The 14,844-nt window shown below is 32.1% G+C and overlaps 1 protein-coding gene across 3 annotated transcripts in view; it reads left to right on the top strand.

Annotated features, from left to right (window-relative positions):
- The first annotated feature begins 4,878 nt into the window (after positions 1-4,878).
- LOC143252538 (uncharacterized) overlaps positions 4,879-14,844 on the top strand; it is a 44,878-nt gene continuing 34,912 nt past the window's right edge. The window contains exon 1 of one of the 3 annotated variants that reach the window (XM_076504836.1): positions 4,879-5,405. The gene's annotated coding sequence lies outside the window, so the exon portion shown is untranslated. The remainder of the gene's footprint in view (positions 5,406-14,844) is intronic. The other 2 variants (XM_076504833.1, XM_076504835.1) reach the window with 2 other exon arrangements.

Below are 14,844 nucleotides of genomic sequence, written 5' to 3'. Positions count from 1 at the left end.
CACATTGTCATTGTTTTTAATTAACAGAAACTAATTGAGACAATTTTCACGTGGTAAAATTTCTCATATATTAATAATACAAAACCCTAATACGACTATGTACCAAAGACTATGCTACACGATGGTACATCTCGTTATCATCTCATGACGACTGACTTACATTTCTTTTATTTGCAATATATTTTAAAAATTACATTTAACCCACGTGCACTTTATTTCTACAAATTAACATTACACTAAATACAATTCCTTTGAGCTCTCTCGACTCATTTAGGTCTAAAATATGCATGTGCAAGGTCGTTCAAAATCATAAACTTATCACTCTGTCAACACACATTTTGACGTTTTGTATACCCAGCAAAGTTTTCCTTCATTACAACTTTATATTTACTTTACTTTGCAATAATTTAGCATCGGTTCGTTTCATAGACTGCTATAAACACCTTTGAGTTGCTTTTCTTTGTTTCATTTAGTAAAACTGTCACAAACTGAATACTTGTAACTGTTTCAGACTCTGTACATTATTATAAATATTATTATTACTTAAAGTTACAGGTAGTCTTATTAAATAAAGTTACGTCTACGTGAGTTTGTTTGTCTCACCATGCAAAATGCTGTCAAATGAACCATGATCGACCTAACACATAACGTCTGCAAGTAATTACAGCTTTAAATTGCTTACATAGAAGTGATAGAATAAGGAAAATAAAAACGAAGGGCAAGAAAATTGCTGCAAATGTTTTGCGTGTCGTGGATATCATACTGTGATGGAGCTGTGTTTATATAATGCTGAACTTTTTTTTGTTACGAGATGTGCCACCATCAACTTCGCGCATTTTTTTTATTCTGCGTGCATGTAGATATTTGCAATAGGAGCATGATTTTTCCGTTTCACCTTCGTTTCCTGTCACGAACAACTTTCTCTATTTTCATGGTGTAAAAATGACGTTATGAATACGTCACAAGCAGATCTATTGCACTGACGCCATCTATAGAAATATAACAGTACTGTCTGTTGTATGTCCATGTAAATACTTGGCAAGGTGTGGATGGATCTTCACAAACATTGGTATGGAGGCTCATTAGATCCAGGGGGACATATATACAAATTTTCCATTTTGCATCTTACAGTTTTTTATGCCTGTTTTTTGTGGGGTTTTGTTTACCACTACTTTGCCCCTGTTGAAGGATCTTCACCAAATTTAAAATGAAGGTTTGTTAAGTCCACATGGAAATATACGCAAACTTGCAGTTTCACATTTTGTGTTTTGCTGTTTTTAATGGACGTTTTAGGTTTTTGTTTTTGAATTATATGTAAAGGAAATAACTTTTCATCTCCTACGATAATCTTTCATTAATCATGAATTTACATAACTTCCGTCTATGGTACGGGTACTCCAGCTAGTTAATCATTAAAAGCAATATACAATAGCCAAAAAAACAAGCTCAGAGACCATAGGGTTCAAGCATAGCTATCCCAAACTCTTAATTATTAACAAGAGAAAAGGCAAACAGTTAGGAACATCGTCGGCGTTGTAGGTTTGTTATTCTCATAACCCACCTCTAGCTGAAAGAGCAATGTGTAAGCAAAAGTCTAATCAACATTTTTTTTTTACTATCTCTCATGTAGATTTCTTAAGTAGCTGTAGATACTATACTTTCTGTTGGTTTTTCGGCAATAGCAAAATTCAGTTTGACTTATAAAATTACAGTAACAGAAAACCTCATGCTCTCAAAATAGCTAAAATGGCGTATGAAAAATGTATGGCATTTAACTTATACAAAAAACCAAACACAGATAATATTTAACCCTGTTTCGTAAATTCTAGTATCAAATATGGCTAAGAAAATCGATATCTCATAATCAATTTTACAATCGTAGACAAATACGATAACAGTAACTTTTACACAATGGAAAATTGTTTAGAGCAAAGTCACATTGGACTAGTCTTTGGTTCCACCACAGGAAACTGAACCTTGTATTTTAACGTTCCAAGCTCTTAAACTTATTACTGTTCTGCTGGGCGATGAAGAGAAATCAGCCACTGACTTTATTTAAACTGTTAAAAATCCAAGAACGTCAAAAGATAATTTATTCTTGAACGTAAGAAAAATATTTATTTTGCACCAGATAGTTTTCTTGATCAACCATGGATTTTCATAATAATGTTTAACCTATGTAGGGAGCTAGATATTCCCTATAATCCAACAAACTTACCATTTAGAACAGCAACTTCTTGAATATATAAAAGTCATAAACTCCAAAATATTGAGTGGGATTTGAAATGTGTATCTTCGAAATATGACATTCCAGTTAATACCAAATTTATTCAAAAACCAGACACAAAACTGAGGTCTATACAATGTAAAAACTACACTGACAAACTCCACACCAACATTATTTACAAAATACAATGTGATAACTGCCACGACTTCTATATTGGAGAAACAAGTAGAAAAATGGAAACCAGATTCAAAGAACATAAAAAGTCACCTTCACACGTTTTCGAATACTGCAAGTCAAATAAACACAACATAACCATAGAAAACACTCAAATACTAAATAAAGAAACAAACATAAACAAACGCAAAATTAAAGAAGCCTTACTTATACAACAACTTAAACCCAAAATAAACCAATATAAAGGAACGCCTTTATACCTATATTAATATAATAAGACAAAATTATATATTCAAAACCTAACACCGCCCTTTACGTTCCGACACTCAGTTACACAGCCCCTTTCAAACATGTGGTCAGCTTCCGGTCAGTTACCTCTTTCTTTGTGAACCTGACGATTACCGAAGAAGGTCGAAACGTTGTTCGCTCTTCTATGTAAAATATTTTCTCAACCCAAACGAGCCGTTTTTGCATATATAATTTACACAAAGACTGAGCGTTTATCAAAAACTCATTCTAGTGTTTTTGTTACTTTGTTTTACAAATAACATGAGGTATACATTAACTTAAAATTTCTGAATACCTCTTGTGAACCTCATTTGCTTCCTAAGCACGTTTTTTTTATAATTTATTTAAACATCTATTGCTCATAGTTCTGAAATTATGTTGGTTATAGTATCACAAATAATATATGAAACACATGACAAAAATGTAAACAAAAATATTATGAGTAGTGCAGTTAACTCCATTAGCTACTATAGGTGAAGGTTATGTGATTTTGTTTAAAAGAAAATTAACTATTTTTCCATTTTTTAATTGAGTTATTCATAGGCAAAATATAAAATTATTCAACATTTGGAATACCCACCATTAGTGAATGCTAGAGAGAAGTCGATATATTTTGTTTGTTTTTTAATTTCGCACAAAGCTACTCGAGGACTATCTGTGCTAGCCGTCCCTAATTTAGCAGTGTAAGACTAGAGGGAAGGCAGTTAGTCATCACCACCCACCGCCAACTCTTGAGCTACTCTTTTACCAACGAATAGTGGGATTGACCGTCATATTATAACGCCCCCACGGCTGGGAGGGCGAGCATGTTTGGCGCGACGCGGACGCGAACCCGCGACCCTCGGATTACGAGTCGCACGCCTTACGCGCTTGGTCATGCCGGGCCTAAGTCGATATATAAACAAGTAGTTTTGGTTTGAATTTGTGTGCAAAGTTTCTTGCACTAACTGTCCCTAATTTAACAGTGATAGACTAGAGGAAACACAGCTAGTCAACATCATCTATCATCAATTTGATCTAGCAGACAGGATTCTAATTTCACAGTTTATGTGTTGTAAGATACTGTAAGCAAATATTTAATTAAATTATTGCGTTTATGGTCCAGGTATGTTCCCAAGTATTTGTTTCGTATGTTCAAGCATAGGCCAGATTATCGTGAAAAGATGTTTTATTTTTCATATACTTGTCAGATTTTTTATGTTGTTCTTTTACCCGAGGGCTATCTGCTCTAGCCGTTTCTAATTTAGCAGTGTAAGACTAGAGGGAAACAGCTAGTCATACCACCCATTGCCAACTTTTAGGCCACTCTTTTATCAACGAATAGTGGGATTGAACGTACAATTATAACGCCCCTACGGCTGAAAGGGCGAAATATTTGATGTGAGGGGTACCCATAGGGAAACAATCATGTGTATCAAGCAATACGACTGTGAGCTATAAATGAAGATATAATTTAATATCTTTCAAACATTGTACGTGAAAGCAAATACATTATCGACAGATAGTTTCCAAATTTTTATATGTTTTTTTGTAGTAAGCTCAAATTTGCGCAAAGAGCTATCTTTGTTCTGCCCACCACACATATCAAAAGCAGGCTTTAGCGGTATAAGTTCGCAGACATGCTACTGTGCTACTGGGATGGGGTTCATATTTTTAGATGTACATCGTCCATTAATATCGAAATAAGTAAATATATTATTGTGGAAGAGTCAACAAAGATTTACAACGTGTCATTTTTTCGTAGTAGTGTTGTTGTCAAGCGTTCACGTTTATTTAATTTTACATTGATGGTAGATCCAGGTGTGGGTAGATTCTTTAAGGTCATTTTCAAGGTAATAAGGTCGACCAGGATAAAAGTGGTTAAAACCAATATTTCATGTACTTTGTCTTCTACATGACCCCATCTTTCAGGACAACAAATGCGTAGAAAATATGATGTATATTTTCTGTTTCATTAAAGAATAAACATCACGTTTGACACAAAAAACCAGCGACCGTGAGGTCAGATATACGTGCACATAATGTTAATAACTCCACTTAGCCATACTGTACTGTAAATTTATAAAAAGTAATGTTATTTATTATATTGATTAAATAAAATGTAATAACATGTTAATTCATTCTGTAGTATATAATATCACTTCTCATATAGCAACTGTCTTGCTTTGAACATTAAACGTGTTATCAAGATAACGCGTGTAACTTTGAATATTATACTTGAGAGATGTTTGTCAACGTTAGATGTTTCTACAGTGCGGCCTTTGTGTTATATTATTATTATTAGTTAAAAGGAGAATAATCTTCAATAGTCATGTTTTCTATTAACTTTTCAGCTGTGAGCTATTGGACAAAGTAGCAAACTGTTTTTAATGTAATATTAAGTTAAACAAGTTGAATTTTAATCATCACTTCGTTTCTTCAGTTTCGATTTTAACTTCGTAATGGCTATATCATAGTTTATGTCTATAAACTACTGTTATGGTTTAGTCTACGCTACTACTTTTACTAGTAGTATTAATATTAGTAGAAGTTTTAGTGTGACTGATAAGGAATTGTAGCAGGAGTGAATTTGAATGTAGTTTTTTGTTATGAATATTTTGAAAACTATGTAAAAGGTCCTTCAGTACAGTGCCATAGATCCGAAAAACAAAATACACAAATATTGAAATAAACGCAAGTACGGAACTGGAAAGGAAAATTATGGCCGCCGTGAAAGGTGAGCAATTTTCTTGTAAAAAAAAAAGTTAATAGGATTGTTACGATTGAAATTCGTTCACTTTAACACAGTGTATTCGATATACGTATGCTATGAATCAAACTTGCAGTGAAGGTTCTGGTATTTTTTAAATTTTTATTTAGGCTACACTAACCGGTGATATCAAAATACTGAATTTAGGCTTAGTGTAGTAGAACTAGAATTATAATTTGTATTAATGTATTCGTGAATTTTAATACGCAGACTAAGTTATAATTTTTTACTGGTGGAAACAATATTGAATTAGCTATTATTGTTAAAATCGTATTTATATTTACATCATCGTAATGATATATCACTTTCAAATGTAACTGACTTGTGCATATAGCTTTAAGTTTCAATTACTTAATTTTGTTTGAGCTCACATTGTTAAATTTGTGCAGGTGCCTTAACCTCACAAAATAACTCATGGTAGTGCACTAGAGCAAAACATCTTCCAATGCGCAAATAATATGAGACTCAACTAATTTATAGTTCTACCAATCTTTGGATATAATTTTTAATTCATAAAGAAAACGTTTTATATAATATTTATTTGAGAGCATATCTACTTTCTCATTATCCGTTATTTTCCTCTATAAATACAATTTTGGTTGACTGACCTAATAATTTTGCACATTTTATAAGGTAGAACTTTGCTAAAATAGAAGACTGGCTGTATGAGCCAGTGTTAGTGACAAACTTTGAATTGTCTGTATATGTACTTACTATGCATAATTTTATATAACTTGTATTTGAGTGTATTATATAGTCTTTAATTACTATGTAAGATTTTCCTTTGTAGTACTTGTTTTACATCAATTTTGTATATTTTATATCACCACTACACATTTTTATTGTATTGATGTAATTTCACAGTACAGTCCCAGTTTAAAAGATAGGTTTATTACATTGATTTTCAGTAACACAGAATTTAAATATTTGAGATAAAGACTGTATTAATCGGTGTATTATAATTCAGGTCAAAGTTAGTTGTTAATTCAATCTTTAATAGCAGGGGCAAATTTATTGTTAATATTATTGAACACTAGGGAAATTAAGTAGATAATTTTCTTTGCCTGAGGTTGAACAGTTTCTTGACTCAGGATCATTCATCCGATGAGAAAACAATCTCTTACAACATACACAACTTTTCAACTTATTCTTTGTATAGAGGGAGAGTAATTTAGTTATTACATGTTGAAAACCTAAGTACTAGTCTGATGATTGTAAAGTTTTCCTTTTTGACATTTACATTTAAACTTGTAGTAGTTTGTATGATGCCCTAGATTTAAAAAGTATGATGTCTAGAAACTATCAGATGTTTTGAGAGAAACAAAACTGACTGATAGGTTCCGAAATAATGCTCAATCTTGTTTGTTTTTAATACTTCAGTCAGTCTAAGCAGGAAAGAAGGTATTTCTACTAAATTTTGATGCTTCAACTGTGACTCTTTCTTAAGAACTAATGGGATGTAACTTCTAGTAAATAAAATATTCAGAGAAGTCCACATATAAAGTAAATTAGGTTTATAAAAATAAACTGGGTGTCAAAAAGATACAGTTAAGGGTAAGAGATATTGTCAAAGTTTCTTTCCTCAAAATGTTATCAATAAAGAATACAATAAGCACCTTATTGTTGAACAATGTGTATTACTTTGTCAATCTCAAAATAAATATTTTGAAATTCATTATCCAGATTGGCTGTTTCTATTACAAAGATAAAGATAAAATGTCTGTTTTTGTACCTTGTGTCAAATGCTGTGCTACCTGTGCTTACTTATCTGTAATTTCCTCACGATTGTTTGAAAGCATGACCTTCATGTACTTGTTAAGTGAATTAAATATCATGTAATGTAAAGAGTCTTGCATTAATTAATTACTTGTACATGTAACTTGTAAAACTATTTCTGTAAAATGTTAAATGAAGTTAGAAAATGTTTTCATTATATATTTATGTATGTAATTATTGTAACTATGAAAAATGTCAATGTTAGATAGTAACAGTTACTGGTGATATGGCTTGAGTATGTGTGTTTATGTCTGTGTACTTTGTGTTGTGTTCAGTAGAAACTTTTTGAAATAATGAGACATATAACAATAACTTTGAATCTTAATGAAATAAGGTGAACAGAGATTAGAATATTTAATGGGGCTACTACAATAGTAGTTATGCTTTGAATTAAAAGGAATATAAAAACATTGCAATATGCAGTGTGCATATACTAACACTAGTTGCACAAAGGTTTCATGTTTCTTAAACTGACAGAGTCAACAGTAAAAATATGAAATTGGATCTAGTATAACCAAAAATTTAGTGATTCATTTTAAAGAATTGCTAACGTGGGAAACCAGCAAAGTATTTCACTATGTTTAGGATACTAGCATATCAGGCTGATCAGATTTATGATGCATGTCTTAGTCATGGTCATATCTATCAGATTTTCTTATTTCCATCCATTTCATATAGTGAAGTCCATTTAAAATAACATCTTATACACAAGTAGGTTGCATCATTTGAATAATAACTTTCCTACGCCTATAAAAACTAAGTCATTTGAAATGTTTTTTTGTTTTGTTTTGTATTAGTTGCCTGGTTATGCAAGCAACAAGTTACATTAACAATTTGCATTAAACCTACAATATAACAGAACTGTACTGCATGTTAGTTTAATGTTTACTGAGCTATTCTTTACAAATGAATGTGTGCATGTGTTAGTCACAGCTCTCTGTTGATGAGTGTATTTATTTTGCTAGTTCAAACTGTTTACTGTCACACAAGACTTAAGCTATACCAAAGTCTTGTTTACCTGTTTCTTCTCAACTATTCAGCTTAATCTGTCTGTTCAGGTCAATGTTATGTTTTTGTTAAGTAAATAATCTACTTCCAAAAACTAAGTTATTTTGTCAGGTGTGTCTACAATCTAACCTGAGTTATTTATGACAAGAGTTGACTTTTATTGTCTGTCAGGTGATAAACTATCAATTGCTAGGTTTGTTTGTTTTTTGTTGTTTTTTTGGAGAGATGGGCATTAATTACTAGGTGTGTGTGTTTTTTTCTTTTTTGGAAAGGAGGGATGGTAGAGTAATGAGGTATGCTAACATTGGATTCTAAGTTTTGTTGAATGAAAACTAAGTGGCATTTTGTGATGAATAATGCATTTTTCAAGAATTGTATAATATAAAGAATATTGAACATCACAAGTTACTCAGATGTGAAATATAATTTTCCTGTTTAATTGTTACTGATCCTCTTAAGAAAAGAGCTGTAAAAAAATATCCCAGTTATAAAAGTACATGTGTTAGTGATGGAATTTTATCAAAAGTGTAGAACTACCAGTAGCTATTAATTAATTATCATATAGCATGTAGGTAAATATATCAAGTAATGTCATTATATTCTTTGATAGATTGTTTAGGCAGAGTATTCATGATAAAACTTCGTAGAATGGATGGCAACTGCCTGTTGTGGAGACACAAGTGTAGAGGACGACGTTTCAAGACTTGAAGATGAAAGGCAGAAGAATTTTGAAACATCGTTCTGTACACTTGTCTCCACAACAGGCAGTTGCTGTCCATTCTACAAAGTTTCATCAATGTCATTATATCTTTCTTTTCAATAATTCATGAATAAGTTAAGAAATTCAACTGTAGACTTTGATAGCTTGTTTCTGTCTATCTATCTATCTATATATTTTTCATCTTCTTTATATAATAGTTCAGCCAATAATTTGATGAGAAATAAATACAAATACTTCTAATTTCTCAAATTTTTTGTTTCAGTTTTTCTTTTTAAAAATAAGAATCACTTTGCAGTTTTCTAACTTGGAATTCCTTGAAAGTATTCTACAGTTAATATCAAAATTTGCTCTTGGTTATGTTTATAAAACATACACATAATATGCCAGCAAAATCCTCTTTTTTTTTTATTGTCATTTGTTTAACTATGAATATGTGTAAAACAAGGATAACAGGTATAAGTAAGCCAACGTGTATGTACATTTAAACAACTCTAGGAAAGTACACAACTCTTTTCACAGATTCTCTTCTCAAATAACTCGTTTATAAACATTCCTCTCTACTGTAATATCCAACTGTGTACTGAAACACACAATCAGTGTGAATAAGGATATTCAAATTAGAAACAAAATTATCTTGTTTATTAACTGAAAAGTAAGGACTTTGTTTCATGATGAAAATAAACACATTTTTAAAGATAACAGGAAAAGAAAATTTCCTTTCTATAGTTAAATAAATTCATTAGCTAAGGAATTTCACACACTATAAGTTGAGAAATTTATTGAAGAAAATCTTTATCAATTTAACTGTTTCTTTTATAATATGGCTAATCTCATAGAATCCTGCAGAGTACCAGTAATATCATTCTTTGTTTGAAAATTAGATTGACTTATTCAATGTACTTCCGAATACTTCATCTTATTAGGAAACTTCTGTCCATGTATATTTAATATTTTTCTCTTCTAAGTAATCCATTTAAGAATTAGTTTTGGTTAGGTTGTTAAGCTCAAAGCTATACAAGGATCTATCATTGCTTTGTGTTCCCCATGGGTATCAAAACCCAAATTATAGCATTATCAGCTTCAAATTTATTAATGAACCACTGAGGTAAGAATTAACGAGAAATATTTTTTTATAGTTTGATTAGATTAAAACTACTAAGCTTTTTTAACATTTTGTGTTAATTTAAGACTTCCAAATAATCTTCTTTCATAATTAACAAAAAATATTTGATGTGTGCTTTCCTCGAGTCAAGAAATCTGATTAATTCTACAACATATCTCAGTGAAAACATAAAAGGCAATCATGTTATGATTGTTACATGTAATAGTTCCATTCTTTTTTTATTATCTTTTTGAGGTTTGTTATTGTACAGTGTAGATATTTGTTGGCAAATAGTATTAAGTATCAAAATGTTTTTATTACCTGTACATGTGGATGATATTTTCATGTGTTTTAAGCAAATTTTTTGCCATACACACTTAGGTACTGTAACATAATTTTTTGAGTTGCTTGTAAATTTATGTGGGAGTATTAAGTTGAGTGTTTCTCTAGTATGTATATATAAAAAAAAAAAAGTATTACAAGCAAAAGAATAACTACAAATATTAAGAGATTTCTGTTACCTCCTTGAAAAACTTTTTTAATATTGTGACTTGCAGACAGGTGGTTGTGTATGCTACTTTTACTGAAACACAGAGGTTGAGTATGTTAAATTAAGATGATTCCGACACAGTATCTTATCTCCTTTCACAAAATAGCTTTTCTTGATTAGTACTGCCCTCTTTTGGTGCAAATTTTCAGTGCACTACTTCTGTATGTCCACATTTAACTGATCATGCAGCAGCCCTACACCAAAATGCGTGAGACCCAACTTCTATTGTATAGCCAATACCCTCTTCACATATGCACTTTTCAATCACTTCTCAGTTGGCAGTAGCACCTGCTGGTTTTTATTCTCAGACTTATAAGTCTTTCTCTGTACTATAGACTTAGTTTTTCTTTGCTATTTTTTAACTTTTTGCATCCTGGAATTGTGGAAAATTGCTTTTTCCAACTTTTCTTACTTTTTCAGGGGCTTTTTTAGCTAGTTTATTGTGGATCCCACTCTGTGGCAAGAGGTGCTTGACTAGGTATACTTTGTTGTTGTTTGTTTTGTTTTTGAAAATCCACGCTGTTCATCTTCTGACCATGCTCAGTGTCAGTTACTTTGTAGCCCTTCCTGCTGTGGACCTGATGTATAATTCCAGATGCTTCCAGGTGTTTGTTGTGTCTGTTCTGTTGTCATTTATACCCAAACCATAAAAGGGATGGAGTGTTTCATTGGACTACTAATAGTTCTCTCTAGTGGTTTTCATGCCATAAATGTGTTTGTGCCAGACTGTACAGTCATGGACTAACATGGATAAAGCAGACAGAGATCACTTCCCTTCTCTGTTGTTTTGTGGTGTTCAGACTTCCTGTCATGGATCTGATGCACAATTCCAGATGGCACCAGGTTTAATTTGATCAACGCCATCAATGTGGTAGTTTTGCTTTTCAAAATAGGATATTGTGGTTGCCTATTGCACAGTGTTTGGTGAGGAAAGTGGGGTGGTGGCCTTTTGCAGGTGTCATTAACATATATCATATCCTATCATAGACTTGGTATACAATGCCAGATGCTCCTAGGTTTTAGTTGTAGCATTACACCATATAATTCCCTATTATCTGTCTTGTTACTTTTTGTCTACCTCCTCCTTGCCATTTTCAGAAGGTATATTCTAGGTGGGTCTGGTGTTGGTTGGAGATGACCCAGTCATGATTAGAATCATGTCAATGGCATGATGCCCTTCCTACCATAGACTTGGGGTAGAATTCCAGGTGCTTCCAGGTTTTGGTTGAATCACTGTGTCATGAATATATGTGTCTACTATTCCAGTTTGCCCTTCAGGTGGAAAGTTTCTTCCAGATGTACATTCCCAGTGGGTATAGGCAAGTAAGTCCACACATTTGTACTGGCCAGTATCTTTCTCCTACTCTGGGCTTGACAAATGCTCACTGCTGCCAAGTTTTGGACTAAAGATACACCCCAGATTTGCAGTTCTTCTTCCTACTGTCTGTTGGATGCTGTTTCTAATGGATCTGGTGTTGGTTGTAGCTGGGTGCAGCACACTTTCCCACTTATACACGGCTGGGTGCCCATTCTTACTGAGAGATGGTAGTACTGTTCCTATTGCTATCAGATGTCGTCCTGATAGGGCTTTTCACCTTCCCACCATCCATTATATGTTGGATCTTGGAAGATCTAGTGTTGGAAATGTGCACAAGTTGAAATGGATTTTTGATATGGAAGTTCATCTTCTATTCCCTACCAATTTCTGTTTTGAGGTGGAGTTAGGTGATCCTCTACTTATCACAGATTTGATGTACCATTTCTTATACTGCCTGGTGTTGACTGAGGTGGAACTACTACTATGGTCTGTCATGTCCTAGATGCTCAGCACCCAGGGTCCCATTCATCAGTCTTGTGTATTGTGGGATTCCTTCATGCTTTTCCACCTTTTGTGTTTATGGCATAGAAAAAGAGCAAAAAGTATACCTGGATCAGGTGTGATGTAGTCTTAAACTGTGGTGTGTTGTTTTCTCTTTTGGTTCCAAAGATTCTAATCTATCTTTTGGTGCTTCCTAATGGAAGATAATTTTTTTCACATGTTCTCACCCAGTTCAGTGTGGAATTCTAGCTATTTTACCTCTTCTCACATTTCCCACCAAGCCACAAAACGTCTGGTGACATATAGTATAAGTATTCTGACCAATCTCAAAATTATTAACAAGTACAAATATGAAGAGGGTTATGATAGGAGTTTTGTCGTACTCCTACTAGTAAGGCTCGGCATGGCCAGGTGGTTAATCTGAGGGTCATGGATTTGAATCCCCATCACATCAAACATGCTTGCCCTTTTAACCATGGGGACATTATAATGTGATGGCCAATCTCACTATTTATTGGTAAAAGTGTAGCCCAAGAGTTGGCGATGGGTGGTGGTGACTAGCTGCCTTCTCTCTAGTCTTACACTGCTAAATTAGGGATGGCTAGCACAGATAGCCCTCGAGTAGCTTTGCACAATATTCAAAACAAAACAAATCGTAATAGTGGAAACCTGCAGTCAGATTCTGACACTATCAAATTAACTATGAAATGCCAAATAATATAAAAACGTAGTTTTGATACATACTGTACCCCCATAGCTCTATACCAGCTGTGGTTTTCATGTGCTTGGTGTTTTGCGTATTCAAAATTGTATTAATTTAATGCACTTAAACCTCTGTATACTGTTTGCATGTAATGGTATCAGCTACATATAAAATATGTTAATTATATTAAAATATATAAAAAGTAATAACATAGTTTTATTCTTCAGATTACAGTTATTCCTATAAAACTTATTTATATTATATACTTTTCCTTATTTTGTTGGCTCTTAAAGATTTACATTTTAATGCTTATTGTAGGAAAGGTGTCATGCTCAAGAATATTTAACAGTTAAAATTAAAAAAAAAAAGTGTTAACTTGATTTTCTCTTAGCTAAGATGCTTAAGATACTTCTAAAAATTGTAATTTACTTATGAATATTGTATCAAAAGTTCTTAAAATTGACATCTGAAAATTTTTTAAAATTGTTTTAATGATATTTATTGAATGAAATGATTCGGAAATGAACCAGTAGTTGAGAATTTTTTTTGAAAGATCCACATTACAGTTGGTATTCTTATTTTATTACTTGTGTTAGTTTGCTGAAATTCTTTAAATATTTTACCCATCTTCCAACATTTTCATCTAGCTGTTTCAGGAAAAATGAACAAATAAGCAAAGTGTTAGAATTAAATATATATTAATAAATTAGTGGTTAAGCAAGTAATTCTGAAAATCCTTTAATATTAAAGAAGACATAATTATGAACAAATTCAATATTTAAATAATCGTGGGTTAGGGAAACCTGGTATCAAGTAATTTTATATTTTGCATTGTCATTCCAAGAAACAACAAAAAATTTTATTTTGAAAACAAAAACAGGGAAAAGTTGAATGTCATGTGGTTTGGAAATTCTTCTAGGATGGCAAAAAATAAATTATCTGTGTCAAAAAATCACATGTTCATTATAGCACATCGGTATTTGTATTTTATGCACAAACATTTTTTTTTTATCTTCATCAATTTTTTGCTCACTATTAATTGTCATTAGAATGAAGACAGCAACAATAGATTACATGAACAGTAATTCCTACCTAACCAAAGTGTAAAGGTTCTGGAAAAAGCTTCATTCCATCTTTCTAACTAGACCATTGAAAATCATTGAACTATAGCTTAAGAGCTTGCTATCTATTGGTAGTTTATTTCTATTAATTTTTGTTAATGTCAAAAATTTTAGTGTATTAATAAAACAGTCCCTGTGTCAGTAGTCTTATGAGAAGCATGTCTATTAAGAAGTATAGTAATACTACTTTTAACACCTATAATTTTGCATATATTATAATAAAATTCTATTATATCTATTAAAGTATAATTGGTATGCATTAAGAAGTATAGTAATACTATTTTTAACACCTATAATCTTGCATATAATGTTTTATTATTTCAGTTAAAGTGTAACTAGTATGCATTATTATAAACTAATGGATAAGCTGCCATTGTTTTGTATGTTTTTATAAAGTATTAATAACTTGAGAACAGTATGACACATCATAGAGAAACTTTGCAGGATGATATTTTAAACAAACTATGACTGTTAATGCACATCCTATCATTTCTTTATTAAACAAATGCAAAGAGACCTCATGGTCTGTCATATATACTGACTCTGTATTGAAAGAGTTAAACAACATATGAACATGACTTTGCAGTTTGACATTTTACATAATAG

This window comes from Tachypleus tridentatus, chromosome 6, assembly GCF_004210375.1.
Source record: "Tachypleus tridentatus isolate NWPU-2018 chromosome 6, ASM421037v1, whole genome shotgun sequence".
NCBI classification, from domain to species: domain Eukaryota; kingdom Metazoa; phylum Arthropoda; class Merostomata; order Xiphosura; family Limulidae; genus Tachypleus; species Tachypleus tridentatus.
Note: the sequence above shows the minus strand (reverse complement) of the source record. Positions and strands in the feature narration are given on the sequence as shown.